General features: G+C 42.7%; 1 protein-coding gene across 1 annotated transcript in view; it reads right to left on the bottom strand.

Moving 5' to 3' along the window:
- Positions 1 to 17761, bottom strand: part of LOC127225865 (phospholipid-transporting ATPase FetA-like) — a 115642-nt gene that overhangs the window by 87020 nt on the left and 10861 nt on the right.

The raw sequence follows: 17761 nt of genomic DNA, 5'->3' as shown, positions 1-17761 counted from the left end.
AGCAAGCACAGTGCTGGAGTGGCAGAGAGCTTACATCTTAATCTGAAAGCAAGAGGCAGGGTTAGAGCGAGACATACTAGGAATGGCATGAGTCCTTTTAAACCTCAAAGTCTACCCCCAGTGACATATCTCCTCCAACAAGACCACACTTCCTAATCCTTACCAAATAATTCCACCAACTGGGAACCAAGCATTCAATCATGTCAGCCTATGGGGCCATTCTCATTCAGGATGCCACACTTCCAGTAGCCTTCCTGAAATGGGGGAGTAAAGGATGGGATGGTCTGGGCCAGAGAGATGGCTCAGCAGCAAAGGTTCTTGCTGTCAAGCTTGAAAGACCTGGAAGAACCAGCTCCTGCATATTGTTCTATGACTTACACACATATACACACGTGTGTACACAAATACGTAAATGTACTAAAAGGGGTGGGGGCTAGATGTGGTGATATGTTTATTATGGTTTACTAAAATCTGCCTGAGTTCTCAGAAAGCAAAGTCAGCCTCAAGCTATAGAGATCTGGCAGTGGTGGTACACACCTTTAATCCCAGGATTCAGGATTAAGAGGTAGATGGAACTAACAGAGTTCAAGGCCACCACGGCCTACACAAGAATGAAGAGTAACAGAGCCCATGCCTTTGATCCCAGCACCTTGGATCACACACATTTACCCCAGCATTAGAGAAGTATATAAGATAGGAAGAAGTAGTAGGCATTCATTTTCCAGCCACATTGAGGACAGAAGAATTGATTCTCTAGCCACACTGGGGAGAGGCAACAATCCGAGGCTTGGTTAGAGCTGGTAAAGACAGGATCAGCCCTTTCAGCCTGACCTAGAGGTAAGAGCTAGTGGGCAGCTGCTTTGCTTTTCTGATCTTCATCTTGAAGCTTGAATCCCAGTATCAGTCTCTGGGTTTTTTATTTTTCGTGTTACACTTAGTAATTACTGCCCTAGCACAGGACTGGAGTCCTAGTACCCCCATTAGGTGATTTACAATTGCCTATAACTCCAGCTCCAGGGGATACAATGCCTTCTTCTGGCCTCTGTATGCAGCACCCCCCAACTCCTTGTCCACAGGCACACACACATATGATACATACTGATGGGAGGTGCCATTCTGTAAATATGTTTCTCTTATTGGTTAATGAATAAAGCACTGTTGGCCAATAGGAAAGCAAGATAGGTGGGACTAGGAGACAAGGAGGTTTCAAAGAGAGGTAGAAGGAGAGTCAACATGTAAAACCAAGAGAGCAGAGGTCCGGACCCTCTCTCTGGTAAGATAAGACCATGTGGAAATACTTAGATTAATAGAAATGGGTTAATAATAAATAAGGCTAGTAACAGGACAACAGCTTTATATCTAAGTTAGCATCTCTGTGTGTTATTTGGGGCTGCCATGGCTCTGGGACCTGGCTGGTGAGAAAACCTGTTCGTAACAACATACATACACATAACTAAAATTATATGTCTAAATAATGGGATGATCTGAAGTCTGGAAGCTCCCTAGCCCCTCCACCTGCAAGGCCATGAGCTGCTGTGGAAGGGCAGCTGGCCAAAGCCCCGCTGCACACAGCACAGGGTAGACTATGATGTAAATTCTCAAATTCAAAATAAAACAACGATGAAAATTTGGACAACCACTCTGGAAAAATAATTCAGCCTTATTTTATAAAGCTGATGAAACACACTTACCCTATAACTCTGCAAGTTCATTTCTAGTTGTACATGCTAGCAAAACTCTTATGTCACATACAACAATGTATGGAATATTTACTCCTAACAGCAAAACTGGAAGCCGTCAAATGACAATAAAAAATAGAATCAACAAGTAACTTATGGCCAAGTGTGTGGTGTATAATTTATCCCAGCACTCGGAAGACAGGCAATTATATTTCTGTGAGTTCGAGGCCAGACTGATCTACACAGTGAGTTCCAGGGCAGCCAGGGCTACACTATAGTGAGCTCCCATATTAGTTACTTTTCTTCAGCTGTGATGAACACCATGACGGAGGCAATTAATAAAAGGGAAGGCTTATTTGCGCTTTGGGCTCCAGAGGGATGACCGCCCATCACCATCGCAGCAGGGAAGTGTGCCAACAGGCAGGCATGGCAGCTGGAACAGGAAGCTGACAGCTTTCATCTTGAACCACAAGTAGGAAGTAAAGCCTACAAATTCTCAAAGCCCATCTCCAGTGACACGCCTCTTCTAACAAGGCCACACCTCCTAAGCCTACCCAAAAACTTCCACCAAAGGGGGATCAAGTGTTCAACATCTGGTCTTATGGGGGACATCCTCATTCAAATCATCACTGACCCTGTCTCAAAAATAAAATAAAATGAGAGAAAAGTAACTTACGGTATGATTATACATATAGCATTAAAATGAGGAAACCATAGTTATATATATATATATCAACTGATAACCTCATTGATTCCAGTTAGGGAGAAACAAATTACAAAAGAATATATACAATTATTATTCTACTTATCCAATTTAAATGCCATACAAAAGTATATCATTAGAGGTATGTGTCAACTATATCAAGGTAAACACATAAGGAAAAGTATGGAAATGAAGAATAGGAAATCCAGAACCAAGTTCTTGGAGAAGAGTGTGGATAGGCTGAAACATACAGAAAACTTCAAGCAACTACTATGCCTGTGTTATTACTCTTTACAACTTACATATTTGTCAACATTTTACATCAACTCAATATATAATAACAAAGAATTGAAAAACTGAAGCAGAGTAATTTTTAAATAACTTTAAAAGAGAGAATGGGTCCATCTAAGTTGATAAAGTTTTTAAATTTCTTTTTTTGTTTTTGTTTTTGTTTTTTTGATATAGGGTTTTTCTGTGTAGCTTTGGAACCTGTCCTGGAACTAGCTCTTGTAGACCAGGATGGTCTCAAACTCAGAGATCCCCTGCCTCTACCTCCCAAGTGCTGGGATTTAAAGGAGTGCACCACCACTGCCTGGCTTAAATTTTTATTGTATGTATGCATGCACGTGTAAGCATACATGTGTGAGTTGCATGTGTGTATGCATGTGAGCATGTGTGCACACATGTATGCATGTATGTGTTTGTATGTGTGCATATGCATGTGTGTGCATGTGTGAGTATGCATTTGTATGCATATGTGTGCATGTGTGTGCATATATGCCTATATGTGTATGTATGTGTGTGCATATGTGTGTAAACATGCCACTGTGCATTATATGGACGTCAGAGGCCTCATGCAGCTAAGTTCTCCCCCACCCTGTGGGTTCCAGGGACTGAACTCAGGCCATCAGGCTTGGTGTCAAACATCTTTATCTGCTGTGCCATCTTGCCAATCCAGTCACTGTACTTTTAAAAACGTCTTATTTGAGATAACTTATGGAAGAGTTGCAAAAACAGTACAGAGAATTTCCATCTATTCTTTATCCGCCTTACACTTTCGCTAGAACCTTATGTAACCACAGAACACTTAATAAAGTAAGAAATGAACCTTGGGATGGAACTGTTAACTGAGGTTACGGTGGACTTGCCTTTCTCCTATATTTTGGTTCTAGGGCTAGTCTGGAATCTCACATGGTATTTAGTCACTGTATCTCTTCAGTCTTCTCTAACTTGTGACTATCACTCATTCTTTCCTTACTTTGAACTTTTAACACTTTTGCAGAGTACTGATCAGTTTTCTTAAGTTTTACCTGTGTGTGTGTTGTGTGCCTGTGCATACAGCATGCTGTACATGTGGAGGTCAGAGAACATCTGGTAGAAGTTGTTTTTCTCTTTCCACCAAGAGCTCATGTGTTATAGCAAGTATACTCACCCATTCACTCATCTTGCCAGCTCATTTTGGTGACTGTAGCTCTGATTTGTCTGATGTGCCCTGTCTAGTATACAAGTATACAACATAAGGCTATATACACTCCAGATACCTGCTGCTAGTGATATGGACCCAGATACTAGCTAAGACTTTACTGCAAACATTTTCCCTGTAATTACTAAATATAAGTGGGGGGCAGTTGTTACATAAAAATATTTTGAGGAACATTAATCATCAAAAAAGATACCAAAGTCAAGGAATAGCAGCTCCACCCCTACAGAAGCCAGTTACAGGGACCAAGCTCTCTCAGACCTCAGACTCCAGAGGGAGAAAGCAGTAACCATCTACCTTGGATTCACAGGCCCCAGCTGCCTAGACCCTGGTCTGAGTGTCATAAAACAGAAATGAAGATGACTTGAAACTTAAGGATGGGAAGAGGACACCGGCGACTCATTAGCCTACAGTCTTCCACCTGGGCCACCCTGCAGACCGCCTTCCACGCAGCCACAACTGCAACTGTGCTGCCAGGGTTCCTCTGCCCCTCTTATCTACACACAAACAACTGAATAATTTATAAGTAGAAAAATGTGAGGAAGGCTTTCAGGCCAGGCCTCAGATCATGTCTTCTTCTCAGTTTGAAGGCTAGATAAAACATAAGCACAGTGGAATATGGCAGTGAGCATTTGTGTGCCAGCACCATCAGCGACTCAAGCTGGACGCTGTGATAGACGCACTCTCAGCGAGTAGGTCTGTCTCGTGGGGGAAGAGGCTCTTCATCATGAGAGCATCGGCGGAGGAGACTGCAAATGAGCACACTCCTGGCAGGCTTGAGTACTTTTAAGAATCTACAGGGCTCTCACAGAAGCAGATGTGCCTATCACTGGTTGACTAAAATAAGAGCTGTATTTTCCCAAAATTATTGGGTAAAACCATAGTCTCCCCAGCCTAGTTTCTCTGGTTTTGCTGTTACACCCTACCTATCTACAAAGCCCCAGTTATCCCAGAAATCAAGGTTCCCATCCTGATTCTCTTCACAGAATCTCAACAAAAAAATGTTTTACTTATTTCATCTAGCATAAGCACATATACAAACAAAAAAGGCAACAACAAAAAATTTGCCAGCAATCTACGTGTCTTTGTTACAGTTATTCACTCTTACGTCAGTCAGATCTCCTAACAGAAAAGACTTCCCCAAACTTAGGAATTTTAAAACTCAATGGTGTAGTAGGAGTGACATTTAGGTGATGTCTTATTAGGATTACCATTGCTGTGATGACCAAAAGCAACTTGGAGAGGAAAGGGTTTATGTCACTCACAGTTCTGTATAACAAGTCATCTCAAAAGCAGTGAGAGAGAAACTCAAACAGGATGTGAGCTTGGAGGCCAAGGAAGGGTGCTGCTTACTGGCTTGTTCAGCCTACTTTCTTATTTTATAGGGGCTGGAGAGACAGCACTCATGACCACTGGCCCACAATGGACTGGGCCCTCAGGCGTCAGTCACTAATTAAGAAAGTGCCCTACAAGCTTGCTTATAGCCAGATTTTATGGGGACATTTTCTCAATTGAGAATCCATTCTGATGATTCTGGCTTACGTCAAGTTGATAAAACCTAGCCAGTACATGTGACCAGCTATGCTTCTAATTCTCCTTTCAAAATGTTCTCTGAGATGGGGTCTTGCTATACAACCCAGGCTGGCCTCCAGCTCATGATCCCATCTCAGTATTCCAGTACAGAATTACACATGTGCTGTCTGGCAGTCACTTCCCAATTTCTAATCCACTCTGGTTTGGGAAACGTTCCAGATTCTCTTGTGGGATTTTTCTGTTTCTGTTTTCTGTACATTGTGAGAAACAGAGTCTCAACATCTTAATTCACAAACTGTTTTTCCAAAGGCAGCTCATGGACTTTAAATAACTTCTCATTAGGTTTTGATTTCAAGGTTAAAGCCAAGGGCTGAGAGTGAACATGAAACACTCTTCTAACACAAATAGGACAGAGGCTCTGCAAGAAACTACAGCTTCATTTTCGAGTTCTGTCTTCCATAGCAGCCATGTGCTCAGTCTACAAGGCGGGGTTCAGTGGGCTACAAGGACTTCCTTTGTCTGCCTTTGGAACAAAGACCGCGTTTAAAAGAAAACATTCCCTCTTATTACCCTTATTATTCCCCAGATCTAATCCAAACCCACTCAATTGAGCAAGTTTCTATGTATTTTCTGGTGTTCTGTAGAGCAGGGACTCTCTCAGGTCTTGTAGATTCCAGACATGCTCCACCACTGGCTGAGTTACAGCCCCAGCTTCTCATGGCTGGATCTCTCAAACATATCCACCCCCCCCACCACTTCTAGGCATAACCTTTTATAGAAATCTTTCATCAAGGGTACCAGGGGTTTAGCTCAGTAGGAGAGCACTTGCCTAGTGTGAATTAGGCCTTGGGTCAGACACTCAGTTCCATAAAACAGAAAGGGAGGGAGGGAGGGAGGGAGGGAGAGAGGGAGGGAGGGAGGAAGGGAGAGAGAGTCAGTCCCTTAAAAAAAAAAAAAAAAAAAAAAAAAAAAAAAAAAAAAACCAAACACTCAGGGTTTGGTCCTGCTTTGTCTTTCCCTTTCTTAATTTGTCCTTGGAGGACATCAAGGTGGGGCATAAAATCCCCTGGAAAGGGTTAGAAATACATTCTCATCCTGAATAGGTCCCTGAATAGTTCAAGAAACCACTTATAACACCCACTTCATGATGTACTGTGAGAAGTCACTGAAGATCTTTTAACAGGCAACTAATAATGTCCAAGAACTTGAAAATTCCAGAATATTAGAATTTCATAATGATGTATTGAAGATTTCCAAGAAATGGGTAACAAGAGGAGAGGACACTGAGCTCATCATGATAGTGAAGGCCTGTAACCTTCACCCTTGGCAGGCTGAGGCCAGAGAATTAGGTTAGGGGAACCTGGACTAGACAGTGAGATAACTCAAGGTGAGCCTAACAGCTTAGTGAGACCCTGACTCAAAACAATAGTTTTAAAAGGCCAGGGCTGTAGCTCATCTATAAAGGGCTTACCTAGCAGATACAAAACTCTGGGTTTAATTCCCAGAACTGGGGGGGGGGGTATATTACTGCAATTGATAAATAATGATCTTTTTACATAAAGGACAGCAATATGAGAGGAGGTAGAATTTATCTATCCATTCATTCAACAAATGAACAAGTCGGGCTCTGTACTAGATAATTAGTAATACAGAGAGATTAACAAAGTTTCTGCCAACAATGTAGCTGATGTTTGGGTGAAATTAATTACACAGACTAACAAATGCTTCATCAGAACACACACACACACACACACACACACACACACACACACACACACACACACACACACGCATGCACGCACACGCACAGGAACAGGGAACAGCCGGTTATGGTGATAGGGTAATCAAGTAATCGAGTTCTTTAAATGACACCTGAATGATGAGAAGGGCATACCTTTGAGATGTGAAGACCATTTCAAACTGAAAATTGTCAGCAACTGCAAAAATCCCTGAGACAAAATACAACCTGATGTGTTTGTGCAGAGAAAGAGGGCCAGCAACTCAAGGGCGTATAGAACAGGAGTCAGACTCAACAACCAGGCTAAGGACCGGGTCTCGCTGGCACTGTGGACTGGTCAGGAATTTGACTTCACTGTGAGATTTTAATGAGAAACCAACACAAGAGTTGGATAAGCAAGGATAAGAGTATTAAAAGCCAATGGGCATAGTGGTGCACAACTTTAATCCCAGCATTCGGGAGGCAGAGGCAGAAGGATCTCTGTGAGTTGGAGGCCACCCTGGTCTACATGATAAGTTCCAGGATAGCAAGATCTACACAGTGACACCCCATCTTGAAGAGACAACAAAAATGAATGTTAAAGCCACAGCTCCTAATAGCCCTTTGGGGATCACTTTCTTTCAAACTGCCACAGAATTCCACAAAACACCCATCTAACAACCATAACAGATATGCAGAGGACCTGCTCAGCCCCATGCAGGCTGATGACTGTCACTTCAGTCTGTGAGCCCCCATGAGCTCTGCTCAGTCGATTCTGTGGGCCATGTTCTGGTGGTGTCCTCGAACCCTCTGGCTCCTACCATCCTTCCTCTCCCTCTTGTTTGGAATTCCCAAAACCCTGATGGAAGGGACAGGAAGGAGACCTCCAATTTGGGCTTCCTTGCACCTAATTTTGTCTGTGGGTCTCTGCAGGCAGATAATTCTTAAACACTACTGTAGATACTGGGACTATATTCCTTATACATCAAAGATAGAGATATTGAGAACATGTTTGGTGCAATTTAAAAAGAGGTAGTCAAGAAAAACCTCACTGAGAAGGTCATGTTTAATAAAAAATGTTAAAGAATGAAACTGCTAATATACTTGAGTGAAGCAAGCAAGCAATTACAGAGGCCTTAGACAGGAATGTGATGTTGTTCTTAGACAGGAAGAAAAATGGGGCAGTATGGCTACAAGGTAGTAAATGAGAAGATCAAGCAATAAAATAGGCTGTCAAATAATTTTGGAAGACAGAATTATTGAGAATGTTATGAAAAGTTACTAGAAGACTTTGAACAAACAAATGCTCTGACCTGACTCTGGTGATCACTTGGTCCATGGTGCTTAGACTACAGTACAATGTAGAAGCAAGGAGGCCAGCTGATGGCTGCTGCAATAATGCACACAAGTAATGACAGTAATTTGGATCAGTAGGAACAGAATTGGTAGTGGCAATTATGTAGGCACTGAGTACAATCTGAAGATAAAAATCACTAGCATTTACAGGTAAATTGGACACTTTGAAAGCAGTGCTATGAGTAAAGTTCACTGCACTAAGTGCTCATATGAAGAAAACAGAGGATAGTCACATTAGAGAATTAACAGCACAACTGAAAGCCTTAGAACAAAAAGAAGCAAACTCACCCCGGAGGAGTAGATGCCAGGAAATAATCAATTTGAGGGCTGAAATCAATAAAGTAGAAACTAGGAAAACAATACAAAGAATCAATGTAGCAAAGAGTTGGGTTTTTGAGACAATCAACGAGATAGACAGACCTTTATCCAAACTAACCAAAAAGCAGAGAGAGACATGCAAATCAACAAAATCAGAAATGAAAAAGGGGGACATAACAACGAACACTGAAGAAATCCAGAGAATTTTCAGGTCATACTTTGAAAACATGTACTCCACAAAATCCGAAAATTCAAAGGAAATGAACAATTTTCTGGATAGCTATCACTTACCAAAATTAAATCAAGAACAGATAAGAAACTTAAATAGACCTTATAACCCCTAATGAAATAGAAGAAGTCATCAAAAGCCTCCCAACCAACCAACCAACCAACCAACCAAACAAACAAACAAACAAACAAACAAACAAAATCCCTCAGGGCCACATGGCTTCAGTGCAGAATTCTACCAGAAATTCAAAGAAGAGCTAATACCAAGACTCCTCAAATTGTTCCACACAATAGAAGCAGAAGTTTCATTACCAAACTCTTTTTATAAGGCTACAATTATTACCTTGGTACCTAAGCCACACAAAGACACAACTAAGAAAGAGAACTACAGACCAATATCCCTCATTAACATTAATGCAAAATACTCAATAAAATACTGGCAAATTGAATCCAAGGAAACATCAGAGAAATCATCCACCATGACAAAGTAGGCTTTATCCCAGGGATGCAGGGATGGTTCAACATACTAAAATCTATCAATGTGATCCACCATATAAACAAACTGAAAAATAAAAATCACATGATCGTCTCACCAGAGGCTGATAAAGTCTTTGACAAAATCCAACACCCCTTCATGATAAAGGCCTTGGAGAGATCAGGGATAACAGGAACATACCTAAACATAATAAAAGCAATATACAGTAAACCAACAGCCAACATCAAACTGAATGGAGAGAATCTCAATGTGATTCCTCTAAAATCAGGAACAAGACAAGGCTGTCCAGTCTCTCCTTATCTCTTTAATATTGTACTTGAAGTTCTAGCTAAAGCAATAAGACAACAAAAGGAGATCAAGGGGATACAAACTGGAAAGGAAGAAGTCAAACTGTCACTATTTTGCAGATGATATGATAGTTTACATATACATAAGTGACCTGAAAAACTCTACCAAGGAACTCCTACAGCTGATAAACACCTTCAGCAAATCAGCAGGATACAAGATTAACTCAAAAAAAAAAAAAAATCTGTAGCCCTCCTATATACAGACACTAAAGGGGCTGAGAAAGAAATCAGAAAATCATCACCCTTTACAATAGCCACAAACAACATAAGGTATCTTGGGGTAATGTTTACCAAACAACTGAAAGACCTCTATAGCAAGAACTTTGTGTCTTTAAATAAAGAAATTAAAGAAGATACCAGAAAATGGAAAGATCTCCCATGCTCTTGGATAGGTAGGATAAACATAGTAAAAATGGCAATCTTGCCAAAAGCAATCTACAGATTCAAAATCCCAGCACAATTCTTCATTTATCAACTTATCAAAAGACCCAGGATAGCCAAAACAACCCTGTACAATAAAAGAACTTCAGGAGGCATCACCATCCCTGACTTCAGGCTCTACTATAGAGGTATAGTCCTGAAAACAGCTTGGTATTGGCACAAAAATAGACAGGTAGACCAATGGAATCGAAAATCCTGATATTAACCCACACACTTTTGGACACCTGATTTTTGACAAAACAGTTAAAATTATACAAAGGAAGGAGGAAAGCATCTTCAACAAACAGTGCTGGCACACGTGGATGCTGGTGTGTAGAAGACTGCAGATAGACCCATGTCTATCGCCATGCACAAAACTCAATTCCAAATGGATCAAAGACCTTAACATAAATCCAGTCACACTGAACCTCTTAGAAGAAAAAGTGGGAGGTACTCTTGAACAAATTGGTACAGGAGACTGTTTCCTGAACATAACACGAGTAGCACAGACACAGAGATCGACAATTAATAAATGGAACCCCCTGAAACTGAGAAGCTTCTGTACTGTAAGGCAAAGGACACAGTTAACAAGTCCAAACGGCAGCCCACAGACTAGGAAAAGATCTTCACCAACCCCACATCTAACAAAGGGCTGATCTCCAAAATATACAAAGAACTCAAGAAACTAGTCACCAAAACACCAAATAACCCTATTAAAAAGTGGAGTACAGAACTGAATAGAGAATTCTCAATAGAGGAATCCAAAATGGCTGAAAGACACTTAAGAAAGTGCTCAACATCCTTAGCTATCAGGGGAATGCAAATCAAAACAACTCTGAGATACCATCTTACTCCTGCCAGAATGGCTAATATTAGAAACAGCAATAACAGCTTATGGTGGAGAGGATGTGGAGAAAGGGGAACACTCTTCCACTGCTGGTGGGAGTGCAAACTCATAAAGCCATTTTGGAGATCATGTGGCAGTTCCTCAGGAAAATGGGAATCAGTCTACCATAGGACCAGGCAATTCCACTCTTAGGCATATACCAAAAATGCTCCACATCCATGCAACAAAAACATCTGTTCAATTATGTTCATAGCAGCATTATTTGTAATAGCAAGAACCTGGAAGCAACCTAGATGCCCCTCTACTGAAGAATGGATAAAGAAGATGTGGCACATTTACACAATGGAATACTACTCAGTGGGGGGGGGGAGCCAATGGAGTCTTGAAATTCACAGGCAAATGGATGGAACTTGAAGAAACCATCCTGAGTGAGGTAACCCAGCCACAAAAAGAGGAACGTGATATGTACTCCCTCATATATGGATTTTAGACATAGATCAAAGGACACCAGGCTATAATTCACACCACCAAAGAAACCAGGATACAAGGAGGAACCTAAGAGATTCATATATGGTCCCTCACAGAAGGGGAAAGAACAAGATCTCCTGAGCATATTGGGAGTGGGGGGGCAGTGAATGGAATGGGAGTTAGGAGAAAGAGAAAGGGAGGAGAGGAGAACAGGTGGGACTAGGAAGATTGAGTCGGGGGAGGAATAGACGAGAGAGAGAGATACCATAATAAAGGGAGCCATTATAGATTTGAAGAGAAAACTGACTCTAGAGAAATGTTCAGAGACCTACAAGGATGACCCCAACCAACAATCTGAGCTACAGTGGAGAGGCTAACTTAAATGTGCTTCCTTGATAATGAGATTGATGACTAACTTCTCTGCCATCATAGAGCCCTCATCTAGTCGCTGATGAAAACAGAAGCAGATAACTACAGCTAAACACTGAGCCAAACTCCTGGAATCCAGTTGCAGAGAGGGAGGAGTGATAAGAAAAGGGGTCAAGACCAGGCTACAGAAACCCACAGAGGGGGAGCTCATGGCCCCCCAGACTGATAGCTGGGAAACCAGCATTGGACTGACTCAGATCCCCTGAATGTGGGTCCAGTTAGAAAGCCTGGGCAGTCTAAGGGACCTCTGTCAGTGGAACCAGGATGTATCCCTGGTGCATGAAAGGATTTTGGGAGCACATTCCCCATGGAGGGGTACTCCCTTAGCCTAGAGACAGGAGGAAGAGCCTAGACCGTATTCCAAATGACTTGACAGATTTTGATGATCCCTCCTGGAAGGCATCACCCTCCTTGTTGAGTGTGGGGGAGGGGATGGCATGAGAGAAGGGTCGGGGGTATGGGAGGATGGGAGAGAGAGGGATCTGGGATCGATATGTAAAATAAGAATGAATATATATATATATATATTATATATGGGTTAAGAGAAATGGAGTAGTCAAAAGTGGCTCCAAGGGAGTTTTTGTTTTTGTTTTTCTCAAAGAACTGGTAAACAGAGTGTGCTGGGCGAGACAGAAGGCAGTTTCGGGGATGAGAACCAGAGTTAGGCTTTGGTGTCAACACTGTGTTTTCTTTCTTGCAGTGCTGAGAATGGAACTTCATGCATGTGAGGCTACCATTGGCTACCTCCTCAGCCCTTCGATATTTTAAAGTTTGCTGTTAAAATATCTAAGTAGGGAGTCTACAGGGATGTCTCAGTAGTGTTTGCTGTGCAAGCATGAGTGCCTGCGTTTGATTCCCCAGCACCCAGCACTGGGGAGGCAGAAGACAGGCACCTGGCGCTTGCTAGCCACCAGCCTAGCTGAACTGATAAGCTTCATGGTCAGTGAGAAGCCTTGTCTCAGAAAATAAGAACAACTACGAACGGGCACACACATGCATCTGCAAACATATGTGCACATGAACATGTGTACACACAAAAATAAACGTGACAGAATTATTAAAAATCTAAGTAATGGGATTTTGTTTGGTATGTGTTTGCTTTATTTTTTGAGGCAGGGTCTCACTATATAGCCCTGTCATGCCTAGAGCTCACTATGCAGACCAGGTTGGCCTTGAACTCACAGAGATCCACCTGACTCTGCCTCCTTAGTGCTTGTATTAAAGGCATGTGCCACCATGCCCAGCAGTAGGTTCTTGTTTTTGAGTAAAATTTTCAACTCTCTCTCCCTCTGTTTGTTTGTTTGTTTTTGCTACATCCCTTTAGCAGAATAATAGTGGTCAGTTTTCCTCTAAGTATTTTGCTATACCCATAATGAGAACATTGCTCAACGCTCATCAGAAAAGGGTCTTCTTGCATTAGAGGGTAATTAACATTGAGACGCACAGCTGCAGAATGAAAGACTCTGGAACACTCAGGCTGAAAGGAGATGTCTTCGTCCAACCCCCACTCTCAAGGCTCCGAACCTGTGTGGAAGGTGTGGAATGATGACTACAAGCAAACACTGTCATCCGGACACAACATGATGATAAAGGTGAGAACAACACACAGCGACCATGACCAGACGCACCAGTCCAACCAGACAGAGGACACAGAGTCCCATCCCTGACCAAGGAGCTATTCGCAACTGATACATGCTGGGAAAGGGAAAATTAGTTTTCCTCAATGGAGCTGCACTGGTTTATCAACCACACTACAGAGCGGCCGCCATGCCCAAGGGTAGTGGGCCAACAGAAAATGGACCCTATTTTGGTGGTGGTGGGGGGGTAGGGGTGGTTTGCACTGTTTGTTTTATCTTTTGTCTTATTTTCTTTTTTGTAGTTTGTCTATTTTTTTGTTTTTGTTTTTATGTTTTGAAAGAGAAAGAACATAAGTAAGGTAGAGTTTGGGAATATCTGGGAGGAGTTAGGGGAGGGTAAGGAATATAATTAAAACACATTATATGAAGACATTTTTAAATAAAAAATTAAAAAGAATACTTTTTTGTTTGAGATAGACTCTTATCAGGCTGATCTCAAACTCATGGCAATCCTCCTGTCTCAGTTTCTTGAGTGCTGGAATTACAGTTCAATTTGCTTAGCTGTTTTTTCCTCCTTTTTTTTTTTTCTACTTTTCTTTCATTTTTGCTCTTTTGGTTTCTAGGACAGATGTTTGGTAGTTCATCTGCAGCTTTCCTGTCTCAGCCTCTCACAAGCATGTGCCAACACCCCCAGCCTAAGTAGAGCTTTTGAGTGCTTGACAGTTGGGAATACCAACTCAGAGTTTTAGGGAGAGGTCAGCTTGAAGATAGGAAATTAGATGTCATAAGTATATAGATGGTGTTTAGAATTTTGGGAGACATGAGATCAACTAGGTAGAGAGAACAGGCACAAGCTCTGGGCATTTCCGGTGAGAGGCCGGGAGAGGAGAAACCAGCTGGCAGGTCATAGACGATAAAGAGGCCATGGGTTTAGTACGATGGAGTTGACTGGTGGCTTTAATAAAGCCAACTGCGGCTCACTGGAATGATAAAGATAGTGAGAATACATTGTTTAACAACTGAGGAAATTGTTACATGAAAGGCATACATCTGAGGCATAGGTCTGCAATCCTAGCATTCAGAAAGCTGGGTTAGAGCATCACAAATTTGGGATAGCCTGTGGGAGACCCCGTCTCAAACCGAAACCTAAATCAAAGAGTTGGACTCATGCTCTACTCTAAGTTACTCTATACTGCATAAAACGGATGTTTCATGAGGTGTGCCTTGCCCTAGCAACCTCTCTTTTACAAGAAGATTTTGACCCCATTTTGAGGAAGAAGGGTGAGTCTAGCCCACACCGTCTGTCTGTCACGAAGCAAAGACTGATGAGTGACTTATTCTTGGGAGTGAAAAGGGGGCTCCCTATAAGTTTATCAGAATGAATCAATACTGTGGGGCATGTAGGAACATCAAGATCACACTAGGGAAACCAAGAAAGAGTGTAACACCCTCCCCTGGACCCAACCAAGTGATGAATGCCCACCTCTGCTCTACCAGCCTGACATCCAGAGAATACTCTGACAGGCAGAGAATACTTGTCTCTTCCTGGGCTTCAGCCCCATCTCCACTGTTGACTTGGCGTACTCAAACGTCTACCTGTCCACCTGTTTCCCCGTCTGCACGGGAACCCATCTTTCTTCTTCCTCGCTGGTTCTGATCTTTCAGCTGGATTCCACTCAGTGGGCCTCAGCAGCAACTTCCACCCAGCTCTATTCCAGACCAGAAGTTGTCTGCTTTTTCTGTTATCTTATGCTACTAGCATTCCTATCAACCTACTTCTGAAATGTCTGCAACTCTTCCATAACCTGTCTAACTTGTAATTCTATAAACTACACATATGCATAGAGAAACATATTTACTGTGTGTTGTGAGATGTGTACAATTTGAGTTAATATTAGTAATTAAGATTGGAATGGAAGAGTGAGCATTGGCCTCCACCACACCACCAAGGTAGGTGATATTGTCTGGGAAATCAGTCAGCGAAACCGCTGAACCTTGTGGATTTATCACTATTCAGTAAACTCTGGCGCTGTGGGAAGACAATGAATGGTTCTATGTTCCTGGCACAGTGAACTCACAAATTCAAAACCAAGCAAAAGGTGCATATCTGGGTAGCACTCCTAGTGAATATTTGAGTAATAGATTGAGCTCGTGTCTCTAAGGACATGGCACATTTCAAGCCAATATAGTTCTGCAAGTGAACTACTTTTCAGAGAATAATCCTGTACAGTGCTTTGAAGTTAAGGCAAACATTTGTATACAAGAAATAAACTTTTAAGGCAAGACAACATGCATTCTAAACAGAGAAATGTAAATCAAAACTACTTTGAGGTTCCACCTTACACCTGTCAGAATGGCTAAGATCAAAAACACAAGCGTCAGCTCATGCTGGCAAGGATGTGGTGCAAGGGGCACACTCCTCCACTTCTAGTAGGAGTGCAAACTTATCCAGCCACTTTGGAAATCAATATGGCAACTTGACACAAGAGTCTCAGTTGAGAAGATGCCTCCATAACATCCAGCTATAAGGCTTTTTCTCGGTTACTGATCAATGAGGGGAAGCCCAGCCCATTATGGGTGGTAGCATCCCTGGGCTGGTGGTCCTGTGCTCTATAAGAAAGCAGGCTGAATGGCTGGAGAGATGCTTCACTGGTTAAGAGCACTGGCTGCTGTTCCACCGGACCTATGTTCAACTCCCAGCACCCACATGGCAGCTCAGAACTGTCTGTAATTCCAGTTCTAAGGGATCCAACACACAGACAAATATGCACATAAAATAAAATAAACAATATTTTTTAAAGCAGGATGAGCAAGCTAGAGGAAGCAAGACAGGAAGCAACTCCCCTCCATGGCCTCTGCATCAGTTCCTGCCTCTGGGGTCCAGCCCTGTTTGAGTTCCTGTCCTGACTTCCTGCAGGGCAGCAATGTTGAAGTGTAAGGCAAATAAACCCTTTCCTCCTCAGCTTGCTTTCTGGTCATGGTGTTTCACTGCAGCAATAGAAACCCTGACTAAGACACATGGCATGTACTCACTCATAAATGGATTTTTGCTGGAAAGGATAACCATGCTACAACCCACAGATCTAGAGAAGCCAAGGAGGGATTGAGGGATGCATGGATCTCCCTGGGAGGGGGAAACAGAATGGATTTCCAGGGTGCACTGGGAATGGGTGGGGATGGGAACAGGAGGGATCAGGTGGGAAGGTGGAGAGGGGAGAGTGCTGGAAGAGAAACTCCCAGGAATCTACAGGGGTGGCCCTAGCTAAGGCTCCTAGCAATAGGGGATATATAGCCTCAACTGGCCAGCTCCTCTAACGTGGCAAGACTTCCAGTGGAGGTGTTGGGACACCAACCCAGCCACATAACCTTCGAACTACAATTTCTCCTACTTACAAGATATGCTGGGGTAAAGGAGGTGCAGAAATTGTGGGAGTGGCCAGCCATTGACGGGTTCAGCCTGAGACCCATGCCATGAGAGAGAATTCACCCCCAACACTTCCTGGATGCCAGGACCAACAGACTGGATAGCCCAGAGACCTAGGATAGAACCCAACATGACTGGCATAAAAAATGACCTTGTAATGATGCCTAATGATATTCTGCTATATTCATAGATTTGTGTCTAGCCCAATTGTCATCAGAGAGACTACATCCAGCAACTGATGGAAACAGATGCAAAGACCCACAGCCAAACATTAGGTAGAGCTCAGGGAATCCTGCAGACGAGGAGGAAGGATTGTAGGAGTCAGAGCTGTCAAGGACACCACAAGAAAACCCACAGAATCAACTAACCTGAGCTCATAGGGGCTCACAGAGACTGAACAGACAACCAGGGAGCCTGCATGGGACTGACCTAGGCACTCTGCATATATGTGACAGTTGTAAAGCTTGGTCTTCTCATGGGGCTCCTAACACAGGGAACAGGGTCTGCCTTTGACTCTTTTGCAGGCTTTTGGGACCTTACTTCTCATATTGGGTTGCCTTGTCCAGCCTTAATATGAGGGGAGGTGCGTAGTCTTACTGTAACTTCTTAAGCCATGTTTGGTTGATATCCAAGGGAGGCCTGCCTTTTCTGAATAGAAAAGGGAGGAGGAGTGGATGGATGGGGGCAGAGGGGAAGTTTAGGGGGAGGGGCTGGAAGGAGAGAAGGGAAGGGGAACCTG

This window comes from Phodopus roborovskii, unplaced genomic scaffold (genome assembly GCF_943737965.1).
Source record: "Phodopus roborovskii unplaced genomic scaffold, PHOROB, whole genome shotgun sequence".
NCBI classification, from domain to species: Eukaryota; Metazoa; Chordata; class Mammalia; order Rodentia; family Cricetidae; genus Phodopus; species Phodopus roborovskii.
This window is presented reverse-complemented; position numbering and strand designations above follow the sequence as displayed.